General features: G+C 41.5%; 1 long non-coding RNA gene across 8 annotated transcripts; it reads right to left on the reverse strand.

The window, feature by feature from the left end:
* Positions 1-2,000: 2,000 nt before the first annotated feature.
* On the reverse strand, positions 2,001-7,060 carry LOC119354192. Of its 8 annotated transcripts, none has more exons than XR_005170710.1 (6): positions 6,588-7,060; positions 5,990-6,123; positions 5,757-5,902; positions 5,096-5,676; positions 4,262-4,861; positions 2,001-2,564 (listed from the first exon to the last, which is right to left on the reverse strand). It is a non-coding gene; the product is annotated as an uncharacterized LOC119354192 (long non-coding RNA). The 8 variants fall into 8 exon arrangements; XR_005170715.1 differs by having other exon boundaries at positions 5,096-5,188; positions 5,596-5,676; positions 5,757-6,123; XR_005170713.1 differs by having other exon boundaries at positions 5,096-5,236; positions 5,596-5,676; positions 5,757-6,123.
* Positions 7,061-9,696: the final 2,636 nt, after the last annotated feature.

Here is a 9,696-nt window from a genome sequence, read left to right on the forward strand (position 1 = left end):
CATAACATCTGGCGTTGCTCCTGCAGCGGGTTTGGCACCTAGCGATGCTTCCAGGACGTAATTCTTCTGTGTAGCAATGAGAATAATCCTCAAGTTACGGCCCAGTCTGTGTAATTTCTACCATCATCTTTCAACTTTGCTTTCTCAAGGAACGCATTAAAAATTCAAAGGAACAACAGCACGGGCCATCTATCTACAACAGCATAGACAAGCAAAATACTATCAGGTACTAAGTTCATGATAAATTAAAGTTCAATTAATCATATTTAAGAATTCCCACTTAGATAGACATCCCTCTAATCATCTAAGTGATCACGTGATCTATATCAACTAAACCATGACCGATCATCACGTGAAATGGAGTAGTTTTCAATGGCGAACATCACTATGTTGATCATATCTACTATATGATCCATGCTCGACCTTTCAGTCTCAGTGTTCTGAGGCCATATCTGCATATGCTAGGCTCGTCAAGTTTAACCCGAGTATTTCTGCGTATGCAAAACTGGCTTGCACCCGTTGTATGTGAATGAAAAGCTTATCACACCCGATCATCACGTGGTGTCTCGGCACGAAGAACTTTGCCAACGGTGCATACTCAGGGAGAACACTTGTACCTTGAAATTTAGTGAGAGATCATCTTATAGTGCTACCGTCAATCAAGCAGAATAAGATGCATAAAGGATAAACATCACATGCAATCAATATAAGTGATATGATATGGCCATCATCATCTTGTGCATGTGATCTCCATCTCCAAAGCACCGTCATGATCACCATCGTCACCGGCTTGACACCTTGATCTCCATCGAAGCATCGTTGTCGTCACGCCAACTATTGCCTCCACGACTATCGCTACCGCTTAGAGATAAAGTAAAGCAATTACATGGTGATTGAATTTCATACAATAAAGCGACAACCATATGGCTCCTGCCAGTTGCCGATAACTATGTTACAAAACATGATCATCTCATACAATAAAATTTAGCATCATGCCTTGACCATATCACATCACAACATGCCCCGCAAAAACAAGTTAGATGTCCTCTACTTTGTTGTTGCAAGTTTTACGTGGCTGCTACGGGTTGAGCAAGAACCGTTCTTACCTATGCATCAAAACCACAACGATATTTCCTCAAGTTAGTGATGTTTTAACCTTCAACAAGGACCGGGCGTAGTCACACTCAGTTCAACTAAAGTTGGAGAAACTGACACCCGCCAGCCACCTGTGTGCGAAGCACATCGGTAGAACCAGTCTCGCGTAAGCTTACACGTAATGTCGACCCGGGCCGCTTCATCCAACAATATCGCCGAACCAAAGTATGACATGTTGGTAAGCAGTATGACTTGTATCGCCCACAACTCACTTGTGTTCTACTCGTGCATATAACATCTACGCATAAACCTGCTCGGATGCCACTGTTGGGGAACACAGTAATTTCAGAAAAATTCCTACGCACACGCAAGATCATGGTGATGCACAGCAACAAGAGGGGAGAGTATCGTCTACGTACCCTCGTAGACTGCAAGCGGAAGCGTTATGAGAACGCAGTTGATTTAGTCGTACATCTTCGCGTTCTGACCGATCCAAGTACCGAACGCACGGCACCTCCGAGTTCAGCACACGTTCAGCTCGATGACGTCCCACGAGCTCCGATCCAGCAGAGCTTCACGGGAGAGTTTCGTTAGCACGACGGCGTGATGACGATGATGATGTTGCTACCGACGTAGGGCTTTGCCTAAGCACCGCTATGATATGATTGAGGTGGATTATGGTGGAAGGGGGCACTGCACACGGCTTGGAACAATCAACTTGTGTGTTCTAGGGTGCCCCCTTCCCCCGTATATAAAGGAGCAAGGGGGGAGGCCGGCCGGCCCTTGCAGGGCACGCCAGGAGGAGGAGTCCTCCTCCTAGTAGGAGTAGGACTCCCCTTTCCTACTCCTACTAGTTGAATGCCCGTGCGTTGCCACGGGCCAATATAGATATGCTAGAGACATTATTGAAATGATTGTTCTTTGTATGAACACAAATGTCAAGCATTCGGTTTATTCTCGCTGAATATCGACGCCATTCTCCCTGTTTCCCTTTTCCACAACAACCAAGCATCCACTCCTTTTCCTCCCCATGGGACATCTCCTTCGCCATCGGGTTAAGGACAAGTTAAGTGTCTTTCTACCACTATCGCAACCTAAATGGTGTATCAGGACAAAAATACAAAAAATATAGTAAAAATTAAGATCTTCATTGTACTAAATAACACTGATAACCTGGAAGGAAAAACCGCAAATGATAGCTTGTATAGTATCATGTGCTGACACAGCGCCAACCCACTCCTCCTTGTCAACAGAGCATGTGAGACATCTTTCTCTCACACCAAATGCATCTCGTTCAAACTCCAATCCTCAAGGTCCGAATCTTTCCATGTCGAGACACCAGATTTGGAGCTCTGAGTTGGGGATGATGTTTCTTTGGCCACCATCGTCTCCTTTGTCTCAGAGCGACCGGATGTAGTAGCGCACAACCGAGAGAATGGAAGTTCACAAGAGGCCATATATTGGTTAGGCTGCATGATATCAATTTTAGAATATAATCATATTTTCATCCTTCTCATTGCATAGAGGCAAACAAGATATGAATATCAGTTGAGAATACATCTTAGAAACAAAAGCATCAGCATATACAATAGATGACTTGTAAAATCAACATTGAGACACAACAAAACACCAGATGTGGAAATGACGGAAAGAGAATTAGAGACAAATTCTATAACTAGGATAAAAAATAATAAAGAAGTACCTTTTACTTTGTCTAAATGGTAATTTTTTGGGTGCGCCTAGGTCTCAGTCGACTCAGACTTACCCAAGTCTTAATCAAGTGATATAGTATATAAGAAGAAAAAAGAAGAAAACTGAAAATAATTTTTTGTACGAATCTCCATGCAAGATCAAAGTAATATAGCATCGATTGAGACATAACGAAGTCTCAGTCGACTGAGACTTAGCAAAACTGTAATTTTTACTATGTTACACAAGAACCTCAAAAGCTAGATCACAGTTAATGGTTTTAGATAGGCAGCTGCATAATCTAAGGAAAAAGTGATTGCCATATCCAACAACACAAATAGAGAATAGTAAGAAGAAGTTGCATATAAGCTGGTATAAGAGTTTATCTTCTTAATCCAATGACAAAAGGAGAAACCTTGAATCAGATCACGTTTGTTTAGAATAAGGAACCAAAATGTAGATTTGTACCATTGAAATAGAACAATATCATAAAAACATGTCATGTGTCGAGAGCTACTTGTGTGTTTATATGTCTATCATCAATGCACCACTACAAGATGACAGTGGCCAATAAACACAACTTAAGCACAAGCATACATCATCAATGCATCAGGATATGCAAGTAAGCAAGAAACAAATGTCGTGTATTTGTCACGCAAGACTTCAGCTTATATGCTATAAATATATAAACAAATCAGTTGTTATCATGAACATAAAAGTCCATCATCAAGTCCAAGTCTCTCATTGTGACCAATACTGATAGGTAGAATACTATAGACATAGTTAACCATATAAAAAGATGGGGAATTTTCCTCGCTAGCTAGCCCTCTTTTTTCAAATGGGTCGACTGGTAGATTTATCGTCAATGATGCTAACCCAGTTCCGCTTCTTTCCGTTATCGTTACTCAAATCATGAATATTTTTTTCCTATTGCATCCCTTTCGAGCGTAAGAAAAACACTCCATTATTTACCTTTTAATAGTATTTCATTGCATCATTTACATCAAGTATAAGAAAATACAATGTAGTCAAATATAAGAAAATACAATGTAGCCATTTATTAGTTCAACAAGATTGTTTAATTGAGATTAAGCTTAGTGATATGACACAAAGATTCAACAAACTCAGTTACTGATACGCAAAATTATTTATGTGACAAAAAATATGTCTTAATTTCAACATTATTAAAAGGGAATTGCAAGATTATATGCGGTTGGCTACAACTGGAAAATAAAATAAAATAAAATAAAACAAGTAAATTACATGGCAGAATCCAGATAAGGAAACTCTACAACCTACAACTTTATCTGAAACGTAGGTACTCCTACATCCACACTGACAAAACTATCTATTAACATAATTAGGAGCATCAGTAGATTTAGACAGTAGAACAGAGAAAATGAAGTGTCGCCATATGTACAAGATAGCAGCTGTTTTCTATCTATTATAAAAATTTAGAAAAAGGGATAAATTTTACCATGTGGCCCTGCACCCTGAACCTCTGCCTGGAACAGGAACTGTAGCCGTTCTCGTGCTCCCTTCTCATGCTCGACCCTGCAAGCTTGCCCGACCCTTGTCGTAGTACATCCTTGCGGCCACAGCAACCATGTTGTATCCACCCGCCCTGGCCATGCTGCTGAATGGTGGAATCGTAATAGTCGGAGGATAGCATGCCATCCTCCGATGTGACCTTGCGTGCCTGGAGTGTTTACGTGTCCCCTGCAGGTGTTGTTGCATGCAAGAGCGGTATAACTTCAATTCCCTTAGCCCTATTCATCCAATGCGTCCATCGGTGATACTTGCATTTTGCATTGATGTCGCTGAGAAAGCCACTCTATCTGGTCTTGCTGCGAGAGTGACAAAGGCGAAATAGTTCGACTGATGCTGTTTGAAGTTAAATGGGAAAAATAATACCAGGTCAGTATGTGACAGAATGCTAATAAACACCTATCGGAATCCTTTGAGGAACTTGGGAGGAATAAGGAAGATAATTTGTTGGAGGAATCATAGTAGAGTGAACTGTTGAGTCCTGCTTGTATTTAATTTTTCAGATCTTGTAGTCCTGCAAGTAGCAGACCTACATCAAAATCATCAGTTTTCAAAATCCGTGAAGCAAGACAATAATTCATATTATACAGAAGAAACCTTTGAAATATCACGAGATTGCTTTGTGGAAAAGCCTATTAACTAATGCATTTTGCTACCTCTAATCAATTTTAGCACAAGGTACGTATGGCGGCACAAGTCATTGTGAACCTGATATATAGATGTAACTGATCACAATCAGGAGCAATGTGATAATGTAAGTTACCTTGCGAGATAAACATGCTTCATGTTGACTGCCTTGCTCTTTGCAATATCATCTTCTAAGTCAGCGAATTGCCTCTAGAAATTGTCAACATCACTTCATAGCAAAAAAATCAAGAACCAATGGCAGAAGTTGTGAATGTTGCTACATAAACAAAATAAAAGAGAAAAAAGTTTACAAGCATGTCACAGAAACCTGGCATATAGAAAGCTCATTTTTTTCAAAGCCGTTCATGTAATCCTTGAGAAGCTGAGGGTGGTACTCCAATATCTCCCGAAATATAAGTCCCATTATGTGTTATTTGGTAAACTTTTCTTTGTTCAAGCTCAAACTCAATTTACAAAATTGGTTACATAATGGTATTCACTTTAGTTTAGCTAGACCCTTAAAAGGGAGATAAACCATGAATATATGATTTCGTAACGTAAATACAAATGGATGCAAACTCGAGGGATCATTTAGAACCTGACGAAGAAAATGAGATGCGTACAGCTCGTGTATACCTGCTCGGCCCTACAACCTCAAGCACCATTTCTTGCTTGTGTGCTGCTCAAGAACCATTTATTGCTTGTCTGCCGATGGCCCTGCTCCAATAGCTATGAGTCACCACGCAGAACGGAAAAAATATGGCCGTGTCACGGTACAATGCCACCACCTCGCTCACCGTGTTTTTTCCCAATGTCGCCCTAGCTTCCACCCTTCCTCCCCGTCCACCCATCACGATATTCGTGATGGTACCGCACCAGCTCAAGCCGACAGCCACCCGCGGGCGTCCTATCCATTGGGATACCTCCTAATAACCTGTAAAATCTGTAATTTGGATCTTAATGTAACTGAAGAACTTCGATACGTACAGAGTAACCGAAGCTACTTTAAGACACGATTTAACTTCAATACCTGATCATCCGTATTGGGAAATGAGATGGAAATAATTATAAGGCAATAAAATCACTTGTTCCAGGAACCAAAGACCAGGTCTTGCACTCTCCATATCAGCAGACCAGGATTGATTGAAACTTGAGCTGTTTGAGCTGCAGTATCAACATCTATCTCACTCTCATCTTCGTAAAAAGGTAACATCATATCAATGTCAAAAATACTAAGCAAGAGAATACTCCAGTTCCAAATGTTTGAAGTGTATGGAATTAACTGGAAGAAGTCATAACTATGTCAGTTACCAATTAAACATCAGAACAAGCAGAACCTACTTGGCATAAACTTCAACAGTTAAACTCAATAATAGAACCGTTTGTACAACACCACAATACAGTAACAGTTGCTTTGCACCAATGATCAAGATTATATGTATTGATTTACTTATCAAGCCAATCACTACTGTACCAGTAAGAAACCAAGACACATCTAAATAAATAAACAAATAGGAACAAAGAAGTTGAAGGCTGAAAATACCATGCTAGGAGCAAGGAGAGTCAGGGCAACAAGGGTAGTACAAGTCAAATCTATCCAAAGATGGAGTTATAGGTTGCAAGCATACCTCGTGGATGGGTGGGGCATGGCCGTCTTGGAGAATTATCAGAGGACGAAGCCCAAGCCGCTGTCAGAGAGGAGCAGGTTCGGCTTGAGATTGGGCCGCGTCTCCCTCTCCTTCCCGCCTTCGTGCTGCGCCTCCTCACCCTCCGGCGTCGCAACGAACTTGGGTGTTCGTCTCTGGTGGTAGGGCCGAAGTGGCAGGTGCGTACGACAGGGTTGGGGATTAGGTTGGACCGCACTTGTAGTAGCCCGTTGGCATCGACGGCGCCATGGGTAGGGTGGGGAGCAAGGAGATGGATTTGGGAATCGTGGTGGCTCAAAGATCGATTGGGAACAATCAGGGAGAGAGGGAGAACCGACGATAGCGGGGACGACATAGGAGTTTGATCGGAGGGAGGGTGCAGGGTTGGTCGCAGGAAAGAGGGAGAGATGAGGAGATGGGATATGAGACTGGCAGGTCGTGGGAGAAGTGGAGGCCGTCAGAGTTTTTCTTCTCCTACTTTTTCGGGAGTTTTTCTCCTTAACTTTTCTCTGCGTGGGAATCCAACGAGGGGAGGAGGGTCAAACGAGGTGGAGGTAGCGAAGGTGAGGTCGAACCATCGATCGAGGTTGAACCATCACGACGTTCGATCCTCCTTTAATAGTAGAGATATCTAGCCAGATAAGTGCTAGGAGCTATACGGCGTACTCGCAACTATATCACGGCAAGCATATATGAGTTACTCTACTTCCTATGTAGTATAGAATGGTGTAATGCCCATGTAGTGTGGGCAACGCTGCCTACTAATTAACACTAAAAAGATGTCCGATGGAAGGTTTCTTTGCGTTAGCTTATTCTAGGTGTTTTTTTGGAATCTTGAACTGGTAGCAAAATATTTTGGATAATGTCCTCTTGATTTCTGACATTGAATAGATATAAGTGAATACGGTCACATTTCTTTGCTATGCTTATTGATACAAGCTTTGGAATTTTGGACCATAATTGTCTTAGCAATGCCATTGGGGCATCAGCTCCCTATATCTTTTTACGTGTACAATTTTCCTAAAATGTCATACTCTACTACAGTTTTCTTATCAGGAACTAATTGGGATTTTCTTTATAAGTAGTTCTTCTATACAACTCTGGCCTCTACTACTTTTGTTGGTAGATTATCATCCTTCTCCTACGATGTTACACATTATACTATTTGAGCATTGCTTCCTTTGGTTGCATTGGTCAATTTTTATGGTCAGTGTTGTAACAAAGGACTTAAAGCTTCAATTGAAACCCAACTCTGACGATATCCTAGATACAAATTGCATTGGGATTTAGATCTACCCATTTAGAGTTTAACTATTTGTCATGCCTCTCATTGTTCCTTACTTTCTATGACTGTCCTCTTGAAATATAAACTGATCAGCTAACATCATGTTCATCTATCAAGAATGTACGCGTGTAATGTCTTCCATTATCCAAATGTAAAATTGATGTGAATGAACATACTTAATACACTTGGAAATGTCAAATATGAACACATATTCCATTGTTGGTCAACGCCTTTTTGTTTGGTACCCATCATTTGGTCATTTTCATTTATACATAGTCTATCTCTGTTGATGTTAGTTGAGTTCATCTATTAAAGAGGTACTTAGGATTTAAGTCCACATGAAAACTGACTAGAAATAAGTAAATTTCAGACATTGATGATATGATTTTCCATGGCAAAACAAATATTTACAGAAAGTTGTACACGGATGTCCCGCAGCAACGTGCGGGGAAATTATCTAGTTAATTAAGTAGCTAATACTAGCTAGCTACCATCTCTTTAATTCTAGTTTCAATACCATTATCATGCTTGATTAATTATTATCTGATTGAATTATTTTCTCATAAAGACCCTGAAGCAGGTGTCGGGGACTGATTTATGTGCATACTACGATTGCGAGAACATTCGCATGATGACGTCTGAAAGGACCAGAACTGATAGAGACCAAGGGGTATGTTTGCCAGAACACTATTCACAATTTTTACATAATTATCTAATATATATACACACAACTAATACATGCATATTGATCTCTTTCTTTAAAGATGAAGGAGATGTGGGATAAGCTCCTACCATCAGCTCGCATACGAGCAATCCAAGAGGAAATAGCTGGGGTTTTGCTCGATCAGGTCATAGATCCCAAAGAAGAATACTATTACAAGCTATAATGCGTCCATATGTAATGATCTGCAGATTTTAGGAGAAATTGTATATACCAAATTATACACACACACATACATGTGTATGTGTGAATGGTCGTGCGAGACATTCGATGATATATATATATACTAGAAGAACACCCATGCGTTGCAACGGGGCCACATTAACTTTAAAAGTTCAATATTAATATTCTCATATATATCAAGTGACATTGGCGACCTTTTTTACCATCAATTCCTCTAACACACTCTCTGCCTCCCTCTTCCTCACTCTCTCCCCCTCTCCCTCTCTCTCTCTCTAACACACACACATATCCATCTTATTGGGTACGGGACCATAATCCATCTATTTCACACACACACACTAGTACATAACAATATGGATTATGTGTATTATATTTGCCACCACAACTGAGGAAATTAATTTCATGTAAATCGGCCAGCCACAGCTCCAAGAATACGCGGAGGAGGTGGCCCGGGTCGGCGTCGGCGCCGTCCGGCACGGGCCACGGGCCCGCTTCCAAGCGCGTCTGCGCGTCGGCCACCCACGCCGTGTCCTTCAAGTGCCACTTCCACCGCACCAACTCCCAGGGTCACGGCCATGGCCAGGGCCAGGAAAGCCGCCCTTCTTTGCCCCCTTCACCGGTCGCGGCCAACGCGGTGCCGCGGCACCCGGCCTCGCCGTCCTCGTCCTCCAGCATCGTCACGACCCAGTGATGCAGCCCAAGCATTGGCCTCGAGAATCAAGAACGCTCGACAACGTAGAGGGAAGGAAAGGTCATATACATGTCATAAGAAAGGGAGTTTATTTACTGCTCCCTCGATGTATTGTTTCCTTTGTTGGGAGATTGATTACCATCCGTGAGTTAAGGTAAGATTTACGTGATTGAGCGATTTTTTGAAAATCAATTATTTGTTTTCTAATTAA

Source organism: Triticum dicoccoides, chromosome 2A, assembly GCF_002162155.2.
Source record: "Triticum dicoccoides isolate Atlit2015 ecotype Zavitan chromosome 2A, WEW_v2.0, whole genome shotgun sequence".
NCBI lineage: Eukaryota > Viridiplantae > Streptophyta > Magnoliopsida > Poales > Poaceae > Triticum > Triticum dicoccoides.